Genomic DNA, 18566 nt, shown 5'->3' with positions numbered 1-18566 from the left:
TCACTGATTTACTCAAAAATCAGCGAGCAATTGGATGCAAGTGGGTGTTCAATGTGAAGCGTGATAAAGATGGCCAAATAGAACGCTTCAAGGCTCGACTGGTAGCAAAAGGATGCTCCCAGCAGTTTGGCGTAAATTACCAAGAAACATTTTCGCCGGTATGCCGATTGGAGAGCGTGCGGTACATTATTGCACTGGCGGCGGAGCTCAAGCTACATCTTCATCAAATGGATGTATGCACGGCGTATCTCAACAGCGATCTGAGTGAGACGGTCTACATGAAGCAGCCGGAAGGGTATTCAGATGAAACGAATCCTGATAAGGTATTGCTGCTGAAGAAAGCAATATATGGGTTGAAGCAGTCGGGAAGGGCCTGGAACGAGAAGCTAAATGGCGTATTGGTGGATATGGGATTCGTTGCCTGTGACAACGAGCCATGTTTGTACAAGCAGTGTGGAGAAGGTAATCTATCACTAATCCTTGTATATGTTGACGATATACTTATAGCTTGCCAATCGCACGAGGATTTGCTGAAAATCAAGAGCAGCATTTCACAGTCATTCGAGTGCGTTGACAAGGGTCCGCTTAATCATTTCCTGGGCATGGAAATCGAACGAGACTTTGGGACATACGCAATATATCAAGGACTTATTGCATGCCCATGGAAGCGAACATTGCAAATCGGCGAAGACACCTTTGGATGCTGGATTTCAAGTGGATTGCACAAGCCCGCAGTGCAAAAAGGTGAATCCTACTGTTTATCAGTCAGTAGTGGGAGAGCTTATGTGGCTAGCTCTTACAACAAGGCCAGACATATTGCATTCGGTTTCAAAATTGGCACAACAGAACCAAAACCCGCATGCTGAACACATGGCTGGCATAAAGCACATCTTTAGATACCTCTCAGCCACGATTGACATGAAACTGCACTACCCGCAATGTGGTCAATCGTTCTGTGGATACGTGGATGCGGATTGGGCAGGCGATAGACTTGACAGGAAGTCTTATACTGGCTACATCTACCTGTTAGCAGGTGGTCCGATCTCTTGGCGTTCGGAAAAGCAGCGAAGCGTGGCGTTAAGCAGTACCGAGGCGGAGTACATATACCCACTTTTTGTTTCTTCTTCAACTTCAATTCAGTCGCAAATAAAATTCCGCAGCATACACACGGTGTTCTGATTTCTCGCTTTAAATTCTGCCGCTCAATAGGTTATGGGCCCAGGAACTGGAGAATTTAAGTTAGGCGGTGTGTGACTCAAGACTAAGAACAATGAGTGCTCTTTATCAAATTGATAAGTTAGAGGAGACTAACTATGATACGTGGAAAATACAGATGCGATCTGCATTGGTGCATTCCGGCTTGTGGAGTGTAACATCTGGAGAGCTAACTGACACGAATGTTCCAGAAGGAAAAACTCGAGTGGGATTAAACAATAAGGCGTTGGCAACAATAACATTGAGTGTGAAGACATCTCAATTGGCCTACATCAAGAATTGCTTGAATGCTGAGGAAGCATGGGCCAAGTTGAAGGAGGTTCATCAGCCAAGCGGACCTGTACGAAAGGTACAGTTGTACAAGAAACTGCTCAACAAACGGATGGAGCAAGGGCAGAGCATGACGGCATACATAAGTGAACTTGTGGAAATTCTGGATGGTCTAACTGGAGTTGGAATAGAGCTAAACGACGAACTACGCACTATCGCTTTGCTATCGAGCCTTCCAGAACAATTTGAACATTTCGTGGTTGCTATGGAGACAGGAGATCAGTTGCCTTCGTTTGAGGTACTCACCATAAAGTTAAAGGAGGAGAGCGAAAGAAAAGGAATTGCAGAAGAACGAGTCGACAATACTAAGGCATTCGCTGCAACACAGAAGCACAACTCACAGACGAAGAGCTATGGGCAGAAGAAACGAAAAACAATCGTTTGCTTTAAGTGTGGTGAACAAGGGCACATTAAGTTCCAGTGTCGGAGTGATGGAGATCACCGCATGGTACCGAGAGATGTGGTGAATCGCCAAAGCAGCCTGCTGCACGCCTGTGACGTCAACAACATTGACAATTCAACATGGTGCTTGGATAGTGGCGCAACAAGCCATATATGTTGCGCAAGAGAGCTATTCACCAAGTTTGAGAAGCACACGGAACAGATCGGACTGGCCGATGCTGGTTTCCTTCAAGCAGAAGGTATAGGTGACGTCAAGATACAGACAGGCCTGTGCATGTTGACACTGAAGAACGTTCTTTACGTTCCGAAGATGACCGGAAATTTCTATTCCGTGAGCAGTGCTGTAGAGAATAGGTGCAAGGTGACCTTTGACATTGAAAATGCCAAGGTGATGCAAGATGGAGAATGCATAGTAAAAGCCAAAAAGGTTGGCAACTTGTACTTGTTTGAGGGTGGCCGCAGTAAATGTTTTGCTATGTCATCGGTTAATGGGATTTTGCTACACAAGAGATACTGCCACATTAATTTCTCTAGCATGAAAGAGATGGTATCCAAAGGGATCGTTCATGGGAAAGATAATATTCAGTTACCAGAGAATATTATTTGCAAAACGTGCATGGTTAGCAAAATTCATGTCCAACCTTTCCCAACAGCAACAAGTAATCTGGCTAAGGAGCTTTTGGAGTTGATACACGCAGATGTATGTGGACCTTTCCCAACACTTTCTCTCGGAGGCTCCAAGTATTTCCTGACTTTCATCGATGATAAGTCCAGGAGGATTTTTGTTTACTTTCTGCGTGGGAAGAACGAGGTGCTGTCCAAATTCATCGACTTCAAGAATCTGGTAGAACGGCAGACAGGAAAAAGGCTTAAATGCCTGCGGAGTGATAACGGCGGAGAATTTGTCAATAAACAGTTTGACGAATGTCTCAGGCAGCATGGAATTGACAGACAGCTAACAATAGCGTATACTCCCCAGCAAAATGGAGTTGCGGAACGGGCAAATCGTACGCTAGTGGATATGTCGAGATGCCTTCTGGTTGAAGCGGGTCTGGGAGATTCTTTTTGGGCAGAAGCAGTCAACACTTCGGTTTATTTGAGAAACCGCTCCCCTACCAGCGCATAGTATGACTCCTATGGAAGCGTGGACGGGTAAGAGACCTTGTGTAAAACACCTAAAAGTTTTTGGATCTCTTGCAGTTGCTCTGGACAAGGGTCCGAGGAAGGGCAGCAAATTTCAACCTAAGGGCAAAGAGTACATTATGGTTGGGTACTCTGTGGCAGCCAAAGGGTATCGACTGTACGACCCAGCAGCTCGACAACTGGTTGAGAAACGAGATGTTTTATTTGATGAACATCATGATGTGGCATCAAAGGGTGATGCTGTGACGATTGAGCTGGAGGAACCAGAAGAGACCTGCCAGCAGCAGGGACCCGGAGATACAGAAATAGTTTCTGACTTATCCGTCGATCCCGACAGCTCAGATGAGAGCACGGATCAGTACGAGAGTGCTGAAGATAAGGACGAGGAGGTCGTGGAGGAGGGGCCCTGGTTGCCCAAAGATCATCCGAACTGGAAAACCTGGACGTCCTAAGAAGCAGTACAACATCCTTGGCGCTCTTGTTTCGGAAAATGTTCCGATTCCATTATCCTGCAAAGAGGCGATGGAGAGTACGCATGCCAAGGAGTGGCGTGAAGCTATGGCAAGAGAATATGATTCTCTGGTTGCCAACCAGACTTGGCAGATCACTGATTTACTCAAAAATCAGCGAGCAATTGGATGCAAGTGGGTGTTCAATGTGAAGCGTTATAAAGATGGCCAAATAGAACGCTTCAAGGCTCGACTGGTAGCAAAAGGATGCTCCCAGCAGTTTGGCGTAAATTACCAAGAAACATTTTCGGTATGCCGATTGGAGAGCGTGCGGTACATTATTGCACTGGCGGCGGAGCTCAAGCTACATCTTCATCAAATGGATGTATGCACGGCGTATCTCAACAGCGATCTGAGTGAGACGGTCTACATGAAGCAGCCGGAAGGGTATTCAGATGAAACGAATCCTGATAAGGTATTGCTGCTGAAGAAAGCAATATATGGGCTGAAGCAGTCGGGAAGGGCCTGGAACGAGAAGCTAAATGGCGTATTGGTGGATATGGGATTCGTTGCCTGTGACAACAAGCCATGTTTATACAAGCAGTGTGGAGAAGGTAATCTATCACTAATCCTTGTATATGTTGACGATATACTTATAGCTTGCCAATCGCACGAGGATTTGCTGAAAATCAAGAGCAGCATTTCGCAGTCATTCGAGTGCGTTGACAAGGGTCCGCTTAATCATTTCCTGGGCATGGAAATCGAACGAGACTTTGGGACATACGCAATATATCAAGGACTTATTGCATGCCCATGGAAGCGAACATTGCAAATCGGCGAAGACACCTTTGGATGCTGGATTTCAAGCCCGCAGTGCAAAAAGGTGAATCCTACTGTTTATCAGTCAGTAGTGGGAGAGCTTACGTGGCTAGCTCTTACAACAAGGCCAGACATATTGCATTCGGTTTCAAAATTGGCACAACAGAACCAAAACCCGCATGCTGAACACATGGCTGGCATAAAGCACATCTTTAGATGCCTCTCAGCCACGATTGACATGAAACTGCACTACCCGCAATGTGGTCAATCGTTCTGTGGATACGTGGATGCGGATTGGGCAGGCGATAGACTTGACAGGAAGTCTTATACTGGCTACATCTACCTGTTAGCAGGTGGTCCGATCTCTTGGCGTTCGGAAAAGCAGCGAAGCGTGGCGTTAAGCAGTACCGAGGCGGAGTACATATACCCACTTTTTGTTTCTTCTTCAACTTCAATTCAGTCGCAAAAAAAATTCCGCAGCATACACACGGTGTTCTGATTTCTCGCTTTAAATTCTGCCGCTCAATAATAATTGCATGCCAACCAATATTTCCAATTCATATAGAGATAGATATCAAGACATATAATTCTACCAATATATCCACAAGAGCTTAAATCTGTTTCAAATTTTATCGGATGTTGCGAACCAACAAATAACGATTACAAGCTCACTTCTAATAATATTAAAAACGTTCGTTCCAATTTCTGAATATCGTTATTTCACTTAAAGATACTTGAAGCCGAAGAATATGTCTCATGATCTGAGAAAATCGAGGCACACGTTTTTGAAAATAAGGTACCAATTCAATAAATGGTCTTACGACGGTCTCTTAATTGCACCGATTAAAAGGACGGACCTTTAACGTAAGGATTTTCTAGGAATTGGGTCTGATTTTTCCACCGCACACCTCATAGCTCAGATACTGCGTAGTAGGTTCAAGAAACCCACAACGTTAAATGACAACCCTGGTACAGTCAACACATTTAATACAACCTTCAGCCTTCGGAAAGCCTATTCTTCCGAGTTTGCCATGATTAACGCGTCATCAATGTAAACTATCGCAAACAATCATGCTAAATTCCAAACGCCTTAACAATTGCATGATGAAGGTAGAAGATGCACTCTTCAAACCGAACGGCACGGCAGACCAAACAGACGGCAACTCATAATGGCCCTTTAAGATAGCACAAATTATTATTTTTCAACAGAAACATTTTCCTTCGCAGGGTCTGACATAAGCGGCAAAGGCAAAGGAACCATGTTCGAATTTTGCTCCCGATAGTCTAAGCACAACCTATCGTAGCACAGGGCTCGCCAATGGGAAGGCAGATGGGCAAACAACACTGCAATCAAACACAAATCTATTCCCATCTTTAGCCAACAACTTTACGTCCACACCATGTGTGTAGGGACACCTCCGCACTTTTTATTCATGACTACTAGACTCTACTAGAATTTCTAAAGCACCAGTATATTAGCACGCTGAATTTTGGAACTCGACACATGAAGCCATCCACAAAACTGTTCAATATTTCCTTCATTTAATTAGCTCGCTGTTATTGTTAATCACATATTCCAGTTTACATTTCGTATTTTATGAACTACTTTGGCCCCTCAGAAAGCAAAGCCCTTGCTTGAATCATAACCAGCTACTACTCGAAGGCAATCTTCAATAATTACATGAAATAGAATCCTCAAGCTGAATTTAGAAGTCTGTATTTTTGCCAAATTTTGCAAATTGCTCTCAACCGAATTCAGCTCCCAAGTCAAAGAATAATTAGAAAGGGCTCACCCGATACTGTCACTGTTGAATCACACAAATCAACTCGCTTCTCCTTGCAGCTGTTGTTGCTGGTTGTAGCCGCTGATACTTATCTCGTGCACACATATCAAAAGTGTGTTGCCACACTTGGAGCGCGTTACTCCAGCTCTCTGTACCCCAGCCACAATTCCGCCAGTGTGCCGCTGTTGCTGTGTTCTATCTTTCTCAACTTTTCCGGCCGACAATAATGACACTTGCAACCGTCCGGCTCAACACGCGACCAGTGCATTTGACTGCCTATCACGGCTCCGGTGTCCTGCACCACGCGGCTGCGCAAGCTTTCGACCGAAAATCACTTAATCAGAATGCCCTTGAGGCTGTTGTGAATCCCACTTCTGATGTCGGAGATAACCGTTATTTAATTCAACCGTAGTCGAGCCAGCGAATTCTGTTCGCCTCCGCAGCCAAATCGTATCTGTCATCACGCCACTTTTCCTGTGGCCCTTTCACCTTTTCTTACTTTTCACTCAGACGTCATTCCTAGACAATCTCAAGCTGTCTCTCTCACTCTCTTCTATTGTTGCGACAGACGAACAGACCTCACTCAGTAACAGACAGTCTTCTGTCCTTGTCCTGTTACCGACTCAACTGTCATTGCGCCTGCGCGCCAGCGACACATACAGGGCTCCAATACCTGAGCAATAATTCTGTTGCCAAGGCAACAAGCATTCCAAATTTGCACTTAGCAACCAACTTTCCGACATATATATTAATATCCCAACTTATTTTAGAAAGAGTATTCTTATGTCGCTACAATACATTTTGTTTTTTACTCATATTTTTTTCCCTCCCTTCCACCCATCACCATCTCTCTCTAATGTGCGAACAATAGCAAACCGCTACATCGCGCTGCCCCGAATTAGTTCGAAAAAAAACAACAACTTTGAAGAGCCAACTTCGCGAAACACCCGCCAGTAGCCGAACGCAGGCAGAGTTTTGTTCGGCTATTTTGTTTCGAACTTCGCTGAACCAGGCCCAAGTAATTTGTTTTTGTTTTTCGAACATGCCGCGAGGAATCGGATGGGCCAGGAATTCTGGAACTGAAGGGTAGCTATTACTCTCACCAATGTATCATTGGGCCTAAGATGACTCCGGTGTAGTTGCTGTATAATTAAGAATTTAAGTTACATATATATCTATTATATAAAAATAAGTCGAGTTTTCTGCGGGGATCCTATAACTCCAGAACGCACAGATTTCCACGGTTTTGCATTCGTTAGAAAGGTCTCGGAATTTGAGATTTTTTGCAGTAAAGAAAATTCAGGAAAAATTGCAACAGAAAAGCGGGAAAGTCATTTTTGCATAAAGCGCCAACTCTGACACACAGCATGCCATAATTCTCTACTCAGTTTATTTTATGATAAACCGAAATTGTGTTCCATTTTGAGAAAATTAAGTTATACGTTTCATATCAGTGCAATTGGAAACCAGCATTTGTATTTAGGGTGGTAAGTTGAACTGTGTAAATTATGTGGATTAACCGCTCTGCCTATAGTCCAAAATGCCTAGAGCACGACGCACAGTAGCGCCTTTTCTCATTTAGCGTTGCAAAAATCATAACTTTTGAACCAAATGAGATAACTAAATAATTTAAACGGCATTGGACAGGTAATTGTTGTAAAATTTATATATGTACTGCATAATGTGCCACGCCCAGAAATAAGGTATTTTATAGGGTATCAAAGAGAAAAAATAATTTTTTTTCTATGAAAACGAATTTTTAAAAACAAAAGTTTGTTAATTTTTTTGCTTTATTTTTATTTAATTTATAAAATAAAAATATTTTGAACACTGAAAAAAAATTTTTTTTTTTTTACAATTTTTTTTAGTATTTTTTAATTTTTGGTTAATTTTGACTACTTATTACTAAATATATGCTTATATTTGAGGAATTTCTAATAGACTAAGCATTTCTGGACTATAATCACTTGATTCTATCTCTTTTCGTTATTTTACATGCCGTAGAGATGCAATAAATGGGTCAGATGATGCAGCCAACATGTTGAACAGGTCCTCATTTTGCCTCAGTCTTGATGACTTGTAAGAGTTGCAGTATCTATATTTCTTATAGAATTTATTCAAATCGGGCATGTTAAAGTCGATTTGGTATTTGTCAATTCATTTACCACTTTTCCATCGACCATGGTCAAGTGAAACTTGAAGCTGCATTCGACATATTTGCCTTCTTTGACCTCCAGAATGATGGGTCTAATAGCGTAAATTTCTCCTTGGATTTTTGCCACAGTTGTCTTTATAAGTTCCGGTGATTCCCTTGCGAATTGAAACATTATTGGGCGGCAATAATGAACTGATAAAGGCCTTTCATTTTTCCAATGCAACAACTCCTCTGATTTGAGCCGCAAAGGAACAACAGATGCCATAAACAAATTTCCATCTGATATTGTTTCGTCCTCTGTATTTATTGTTTGTTTATAAATACTTTGACCAGATGATCCATCGCAGCCTCATTTACTGACCAATTCCACTTTCTCTAGTAAATTATCCAACACAGTATCCGGAAGACTGTTTACTAAACGTTGACCCGTGTGGTTCATCAGATCCTGCATAGGAGCTTTTACAGAGACTTCAGTAATCTCTGTATTAATTGGTCGTGCATTTTTTTTTGCGGACGTAATGCGTTTATATCCAGGTAATAAATCCGCTCCATGTTCCATTAAACACCTCCTTAGTATTTTATACTTTTCCTTGGATAATTGTAAATCCATAAATAAGGCCAAGGCTTCATCTTCCGTTAGCTCCATGATGCTAGCGTTTAATGGTGGCGTGGGAATGCTTTCTCGAATCCTTTTGAGCCGTTTCGGGCTAGCAATGTTGACAGTTTTGGTAATTGAAGATTTTGCCTTTTCATAATCCTTTTCATATTTAATACACAGCGCTTCCGATAAATTTTCTGTGGTGAAAGTGCTGGTCGCCGCATTAATTTTTCTTTTCCTTGTAAAATCCGAGCACTCGACGATGGTTTTTGTTGGCCTTCCTCTTTCGGTAGATGTGCTGGGTTCGTCAGAGTCATCAAATACTTTCAGTTCGCAATCCTCCAGAAGCCAGTCCTCGAATTTTGTGTAAAAGCGTTGAAGGTTTCGGTGTACATCAAGCCACCTCCTCCTTAATCGAATTGCGCAATATATAGCCCGATCTATTACCTGTCAAAGGTATCCTTTGTGTTTTGGTTATTTTAAAGGGTTACATCATGCACGTGTTATACCTGTGCATCTTTGTAAATATGTCCCAAATTCATGTTATGCAATTTTTAGGTAAGACATTTTTTACCTAGTACAACCCAAAACTATTTTGTAAACAACAAAATGGTCTACCTGTTTTTTTAAAGTACTCTTTTTGCCCCTTTGGAAGTATAATCAGGTATAAATATGAAACCTAGTACAACCCAAAACTATTTTGTAAACAACAAAATGGTCTACCTCTTTTTAAAAGTACTCTTTTTGCCCCTTTGGAAGTATAATCAGGTATAAATATGAAACCTCCAAACCCATTTTAAAAGGTACGTTTTGTCCTTCAATACAGAAAACATAAACAGATTGAAAGTATTTGGGATGCAAAACAGTTGCGCGCTAAATTTGGTATATAGTATATACCGTGTAAGTGGCGGTTATGGTATTTTGGTATATTTTACCCTGAGTTGTTTTGGTTTTTTGCGTTGCATTTCCGCAGACGCAGCTCGACGCAGCCGATGAAAGTTAATTCTGATCCAGGAAAGATCCACGGAACTTGTAGTCATAGTGTAGTCAGTGGCCGGCATTGGCGTCAAAAGATATAGACTACTTTAGGCAGAAAAAGGTGAAAAAAATGGACACCTGGCAGGTAGCGATTTACCTGTAGAAGCCCAAACCAAAGTGTCGTTTTTTTTAGGTTCTTTAATAGTTTATGAATGTATCTATCATTTAAAGTTAAAACCATGACCATTGGTTTTATGGTTTTTTTTGTAATATTACCTGAAAGTCGACCAATTTACACATTTTTTTGTATGATGCAAAAAACGAAACAAAGTTCAACTTTAAATGCGCATAACTTCTACAAATTGATTTTATTGCAGATTCTGAATCCTTGTTAAATTTCCTGTCGAATAAGTATGGTTAAAATCGTTTTTGCGAACATGACTTTTTCGATTTTTGCAACGCTAATTGTTCGAGAGGCGCTACTGTGCGACGTGTGAACATCGGTCTCCGCAGAAGGCATGCAATCCAGCAACAAGGGTATTCACAGAACTTAAGCGAGGAAAGACGAAATGCAAGAAGAGTATTCTCTTCTTGACCGATTAAGACGACGCGTGAGCACACGAAGATCATTGGCATCATACAATCGCTTGGCATTTCAATATGATCCCTCTGCGAACTACAGAGATGATAGAAAATTAGATATTGGACCTATGACGACTATAAGCCGATATTGCAAAGCATTAAAGTTTAAAAGAGAAACTGCTGGATTGTGCTGCGCAAGTGGAAAAGTCAAACTGGATCCATTACTTACACCACCACAGCCAACAAAAGCATTGTTCGGTGGAAGTGATCCAGATTCCAGTCATTTTCTTCAACACATCCTTGAATACAATAACTGCTTTCGCATGACTTCCTTTGGAGCTAATATCATTCGAGAAGGCGGCTTCAGTTACACAAAACACAAAGAATTGCAACATAATAACAACATATACTCTACGGACTACACCATCAAACGATTCTTCATTGGTGCCAACAACAGAGGAACCGCAATTTCTGCAAATATATTTCATTTCGTCGATGGTGGATCAGCTGAATGTGCTGTGCAACATTCAGGGAACACGACGCATGAACCGATTTCCACGGTTTTGCATTCGTTGGAAAGGTCTTGGAATTCGTGATATAATCAGTAAAGAAAATTCAGGAAAAATTGCAACAGAAAAGCGGGAAAGTCATTTTTGCATAAAGGCCATCACTGATACATAGCATGCCGTAATTCTCTACTCAGTTTATTTTGAAATTGTGAAGAATCAGTAAAAAAAATAAGTTATTCATTCTCAGCTATTGCCGGACTGTCTTCGTCCCCGATTTTAATAAATTTAATATTGGGCCCTTTCGAATGGCTTACTAATACAAATTGTGCATCTGAGCCTTGGGAATTTGGTGCTTTTGACGGAAGTTAGTGTCCTCTTCTTCTTCCTCATATATTTCAGCGTCTTTTTCAAGAATAATTGCAACAGAAAAGGTGGTGAGTGTAATGTATAAATTATGTGGATTAGAGGTTAAATTAACCGCTCTGCCTATAGTCCTTGATCAAGACCAGAATTTCCCGGATAGGACAGAATTACTATCCAATCGGAACCAGCGGTGGGAATATTCTCAGCTATTGCCGGCCTGTCTTTGTTCCCGATTTTAATTAACTTATTGGGCAATTTCGAATGGTTTAGTAAAACAAATGGTGCATCTGAGCCTTGGGAATTTGTAGCATTTGAAGCAAGCTTAGCGTCCTCTTCTTCGGAATTTTTCAAGAATAATTGCAACAGAATAGGTGGTGAGTTGAACTGTGTAAATTATACGGATTTGAGGTTAAATTAACCACTCTGCCTATAGACCCATATCATATACGTAACTCCAGAACGCACCAACCGATTTCCATGGTTTTGCAAAAAAAAAAAAAAGGTATTCGCTTCCTAACATCTCAATTGGAAACCAGCATTTGTCTTTAAGCTGGTAAGTTGAACTGTGAAAATTTTGTGGATTTGAGGTTAAATTAACCACTTTGCCTATAGTTCAAAATGCCTAGAGCACGACGTTTGAACATCGGTCTCCGCACAAGGCATGCATGCCAGCAACAAGTGTGTTCACAAAACTTAAGCGAGGAGAGACGAAATGTAGTAAGGGAAAATGCCCGATTGAGACTACGCGTGAGCACACGAAGATCAACTGGTGTGCAGCATCTAAGAGGATCCCAACCAGCGTGGCAGGCTCCTAACAGCAACAGTAACCATCGACCTCAGGATAAATGTCAAGAATCCTGAGATAGAGTGCTAGAAAAGATTCGTTATCCGAAGGTGTCGCGGGTGAGACCGTGCCCCCGGTGTTGCCCATATCCGTTTTGTCCACTGGAGGGTCCCAACAGTTGTCCTCTCAGAACCCCAGTTCCCTACCAGGGTGTCAGGCCCGGACTACCGGCCGAAACTTTGCTTTGAAAAAACCCCTTATGGCAATACCACCAACGAGACAGTTTCATCTTTCAAAATATATGTTCCTGAGGAATTCTTTGACAAACTATGCTCTGTCCAAAACTGACCAAAGCATGTGATTGTCAATGAATTCGAAGCAAAGAAAGAGAAAAAAGGACAGTTGGAATTACTCTTCCTAGGCCCGATTTGACCAATGCGCCTTCTACGTCTTCCAATTGAGTCCCAAAAAACTAACAAACTTCCTTGGTATCTCCTATCAAAATGCTAGACTTTCGCAGTAAGCTTCCTAAATTGTACTATAATAGTGTCACATTTGCTTCCCAAGTGTTGTGTTTACAGAAACCTGGTTAAAGCCGGAGATTCTGAGCTCCGAAGTTTTTAAAGCTCTGTTCACAGTATACCGGCTAGATCGGACTATATTCCTCCATTGTCGGAACTTCCTATTTATTGAAACCATATTTCCGCTATTCAGTTGGTCTCTAAAAGAATTTCGGGTAGGGACCACTTAATTAGTAGTTCTTGGTGATTTTAGCATCCCAGGGGCTATTTGGTCCCTAGATAATTCCATTAACCACAACACATCACAAAAAATATGGTTTACCAAAGACCACCTCAATTAAACGGATAATTTGCCGAAGGTGGCGTAACGGAGTTCGCCGGGCTTACTAGTATATATATATATAGAGAATAAGATATTTCAAAAAACAAAAAAAAACTTCCCAATTTCATATTGCTTAGTCTTACATATTAATTTTCTTAAAGTTATTTATGCGTTAATTCATAGTTTAGGAAAAGAAACAAAGTTTGATACAAAACAGAACATTCTAATTAACCTTTGTATGATTTCATACTGAATCTAATTTCAATTTATTTATTATATTATCCTAGCGCAGCAAGTTTACACTTATAATTGTAGCGCTAGTCACAAAGATTTTGAAATAGTATATACTTAATTTTAACACATATGAACTTATATCTATAACGATTTACTACATGTCTTCTAGTTAATAATTGTTTTATTCTTACATTACATTTTACTTTAAATATTCTTTTATTTGAGATTTAATCTGAGTTGCGGCCCTAATTGTCTTATATCTATGTGGCAGATTGTTCCACAGACGGATAGCATTAGTAAAGAATTGCCTATTTGAGCACAGCGAATTATATCTTGGGCATATATAATTATTCGTTCTAGTTGAGGTAGCAGATTTGAGTTTGTCAAACAAGTATGTTGGTTCTTGGGATATCACAATTTTGTGGAAATATAATAGAGTCCTATAGCGAATCCACGAGGTCAAGTTTAAGCCAAGAATTTTATTAGTCAAGTGTGATACATGGTCAAGTCGTTTTAGATTAAAGACATACCGTACAATTGAGTTCAAACCTACAGCCAGCTTGTGCATATCGCGTGTATCGCAGTGTCCAAATACTTCCACTCCATAGAACATAGTTGGTATTAAAATTACCCTGGCTACTAAAAGCCTTATTTGGATCGGGAGGAATGACTTGGAATATGACAGCTGCCTTAGCATACCGTATGTTCGCCCTGTAGCTTTGGATATATGTTTGCTCCAGCTAAGGGTGTTACTAAATGTAAATCCTAAGTTTACTGCACTCTGCTCAAATTGAATCAGCGTGCCATTGATTGCTAGATTTGGAATGTTCGTTGTATCAATCGGTTTTTTGGCAATTACTATACACTTTGATTTACTAGGATTTATACACAAGCCATTACCTTTTGCCCACTTATAAATTACATTAATCATATTATTACTTACACTAACACAAACATTTAACTGCCTAATGGGACTGCTAACATATATTTGCACATCGTCTGCATACAAGTGGACTTCACAATCAGACAAGAGACTGGGCAAATCATTCACATACATTGAAAACAATAATGGACCCAAGACTGATCCTTGAGGAACACCACGTGAGAGTTGGCAAAAGTCGGAAGTCCTAGCAGCTACAACCACTGCTTGTAGCCTATCATAAAGATAGAATTCTATAAATCGAACTGCAGTACACGAGAAATTAAAGTGGTTTTTTAGTTTTGTACTTAAAATATGGTGATTAACAGAGTCAAATGCTTTACTATGGTCAATAAGGGTCAAAAAAGTCACACAATTATTGTCAAGTTTTTGTCGAATGTCTTCCACGATATTTGTTATTGCACTCACACAACTTCTCTTTTTCCGAAAACCCGACTGCTTTGGTGAAAGTAACGAATTCCTTTCAAGGAACTTCTGAATTTGTTGGGACATTAAGTTTTCAAGCACTTTGGCTAGAAAAGGAAGGATCGAATCAGTAAAAAAAATAAGTTATTCATTCTCAGCTATTGCCGGACTGTCTTCGTCCCCGATTTTAATAAATTTAATATTGGGCTTGGGATTTACTCAAAAATCAGCGAGCAATTGGATGCAAGTGGGTGTTCAATGTGAAGCGTTATAAAGATGGCCAAATAGAACGCTTCAAGGCTCGACTGGTAGCAAAAGGATGCTCCCAGCAGTTTGGCGTAAATTACCAAGAAACATTTTCGCCGGTATGCCGATTGGAGAGCGTGCGGTACATTATTGCACTGGCGGCGGAGCTCAAGCTACATCTTCATCAAATGGATGTATGCACGGCGTATCTCAACAGCGATCTGAGTGAGACGGTCTACATGAAGCAGCCGGAAGGGTATTCAGATGAAACGAATCCTGATAAGGTATTGCTGCTGAAGAAAGCAATATATGGGCTGAAGCAGTCGGGAAGGGCCTGGAACGAGAAGCTAAATGGCGTATTGGTGGATATGGGATTCGTTGCCTGTGACAACAAGCCATGTTTGTACAAGCAGTGTGGAGAAGGTAATCTATCACTAATCCTTGTATATGTTGACGATATACTTATAGCTTGCCAATCGCACGAGGATTTGCTGAAAATCAAGAGCAGCATTTCGCAGTCATTCGAGTGCGTTGACAAGGGTCCGCTTAATCATTTCCTGGGCATGGAAATCGAACGAGACTTTGGGACATACGCAATATATCAAGGACTTATTGCATGCCCATGGAAGCGAACATTGCAAATCGGCGAAGACACCTTTGGATGCTGGATTTCAAGCCCGCAGTGCAAAAAGGTGAATCCTACTGTTTATCAGTCAGTAGTGGGAGAGCTTACGTGGCTAGCTCTTACAACAAGGCCAGACATATTGCATTCGGTTTCAAAATTGGCACAACAGAACCAAAACCCGCATGCTGAACACATGGCTGGCATAAAGCACATCTTTAGATGCCTCTCAGCCACGATTGACATGAAACTGCACTACCCGCAATGTGGTCAATCGTTCTGTGGATACGTGGATGCGGATTGGGCAGGCGATAGACTTGACAGGAAGTCTTATACTGGCTACATCTACCTGTTAGCAGGTGGTCCGATCTCTTGGCGTTCGGGAAAGCAGCGAAGCGTGGCGTTAAGCAGTACCGAGGCGGAGTACATATACCCACTTTTTGTTTCTTCTTCAACTTCAATTCAGTCGCAAAAAAAATTCCGCAGCATACACACGGTGTTCTGATTTCTCGCTTTAAATTCTGCCGCTCAATAATAATTGCATGCCAACCAATATTTCCAATTCATATAGAGATAGATATCAAGACATATAATTCTACCAATATATCCACAAGAGCTTAAATCTGTTTCAAATTTTATCGGATGTTGCGAACCAACAAATAACGATTACAAGCTCACTTCTAATAATATTAAAAACGTTCGTTCCAATTTCTGAATATCGTTATTTCACTTAAAGATACTTGAAGCCGAAGAATATGTCTCATGATCTGAGAAAATCGAGGCACACGTTTTTGAAAATAAGGTACCAATTCAATAAATGGTCTTACGACGGTCTCTTAATTGCACCGATTAAAAGGACGGACCTTTAACGTAAGGATTTTCTAGGAATTGGGTCTGATTTTTCCACCGCACACCTCATAGCTCAGATACTGCGTAGTAGGTTCAAGAAACCCACAACGTTAAATGACAACCCTGGTACAGTCAACACATTTAATACAACCTTCAGCCTTCGGAAAGCCTATTCTTCCGAGTTTGCCATGATTAACGCGTCATCAATGTAAACTATCGCAAACAATCATGCTAAATTCCAAACGCCTTAACAATTGCATGATGAAGGTAGAAGATGCACTCTTCAAACCGAACGGCACGGCAGACCAAACAGACGGCAACTCATAATGGCCCTTTAAGATAGCACAAATTATTATTTTTCAACAGAAACATTTTCCTTCGCAGGGTCTGACATAAGCGGCAAAGGCAAAGGAACCATGTTCGAATTTTGCTCCCGATAGTCTAAGCACAACCTATCGTAGCACAGGGCTCGCCAATGGGAAGGCAGATGGGCAAACAACACTGCAATCAAACACAAATCTATTCCCATCTTTAGCCAACAACTTTACGTCCACACCATGTGTGTAGGGACACCTCCGCACTTTTTATTCATGACTACTAGACTCTACTAGAATTTCTAAAGCACCAGTATATTAGCACGCTGAATTTTGGAACTCGACACATGAAGCCATCCACAAAACTGTTCAATATTTCCTTCATTTAATTAGCTCGCTGTTATTGTTAATCACATATTCCAGTTTACATTTCGTATTTTATGAACTACTTTGGCCCCTCAGAAAGCAAAGCCCTTGCTTGAATCATAACCAGCTACTACTCGAAGGCAATCTTCAATAATTACATGAAATAGAATCCTCAAGCTGAATTTAGAAGTCTGTATTTTTGCCAAATTTTGCAAATTGCTCTCAACCGAATTCAGCTCCCAAGTCAAAGAATAATTAGAAAGGGCTCACCCGATACTGTCACTGTTGAATCACACAAATCAACTCGCTTCTCCTTGCAGCTGTTGTTGCTGGTTGTAGCCGCTGATACTTATCTCGTGCACACATATCAAAAGTGTGTTGCCACACTTGGAGCGCGTTACTCCAGCTCTCTGTACCCCAGCCACAATTCCGCCAGTGTGCCGCTGTTGCTGTGTTCTATCTTTCTCAACTTTTCCGGCCGACAATAATGACACTTGCAACCGTCCGGCTCAACACGCGACCAGTGCATTTGACTGCCTATCACGGCTCCGGTGTCCTGCACCACGCGGCTGCGCAAGCTTTCGACCGAAAATCACTTAATCAGAATGCCCTTGAGGCTGTTGTGAATCCCACTTCTGATGTCGGAGATAACCGTTATTTAATTCAACCGTAGTCGAGCCAGCGAATTCTGTTCGCCTCCGCAGCCAAATCGTATCTGTCATCACGCCACTTTTCCTGTGGCCCTTTCACCTTTTCTTACTTTTCACTCAGACGTCATTCCTAGACAATCTCAAGCTGTCTCTCTCACTCTCTTCTATTGTTGCGACAGACGAACAGACCTCACTCAGTAACAGACAGTCTTCTGTCCTTGTCCTGTTACCGACTCAACTGTCATTGCGCCTGCGCGCCAGCGACACATACAGGGCTACCAATACCTGAGCATGCCGAATAATTCTGTTGCCAAGGCAACAAGCATTCCAAATTTGCACTTAGCAACCAACTTTCCGACATATATATTAATATCCCAACTTATTTTAGAAAGAGTATTCTTATGTCGCTACAATACATTTTGTTTTTTACTCATATTTTTTTCCCTCCCTTCCACCCATCACCATCTCTCTCTAATGTGCGAACAATAGCAAACCGCTACATCGCGCTGCCCCGAATTAGTTCGAAAAAAAACAACAACTTTGAAGAGCCAACTTCACGAAACACCCGCCAGTAGCCGAACGCAGGCAGAGTTTTGTTCGGCTATTTTGTTTCGAACTTCGCTGAACCAGGCCCAAGTAATTTGTTTTTGTTTTTCGAACATGCCGCGAGGAATCGGATGGGCCAGGAATTCTGGAACTGAAGGGTAGCTATTACTCTCACCAATGTATCATTGGGCCTAAGATGACTCCGGTGTAGTTGCTGTATAATTAAGAATTTAAGTTACATATATATCTATTATATAAAAATAAGTCGAGTTTTCTGCGGGGATCCTATAACTCCAGAACGCACCGATTTCCACGGTTTTGCATTCGTTAGAAAGGTCTCGGAATTTGAGATTTTTTGCAGTAAAGAAAATTCAGGAAAAATTGCAACAGAAAAGCGGGAAAGTCATTTTTGCATAAAGCGCCAACTCTGACACACAGCA

Source organism: Drosophila kikkawai, chromosome X, assembly GCF_030179895.1.
Source record: "Drosophila kikkawai strain 14028-0561.14 chromosome X, DkikHiC1v2, whole genome shotgun sequence".
NCBI classification, from domain to species: Eukaryota; Metazoa; Arthropoda; class Insecta; order Diptera; family Drosophilidae; genus Drosophila; species Drosophila kikkawai.
This window is presented reverse-complemented; position numbering follows the sequence as displayed.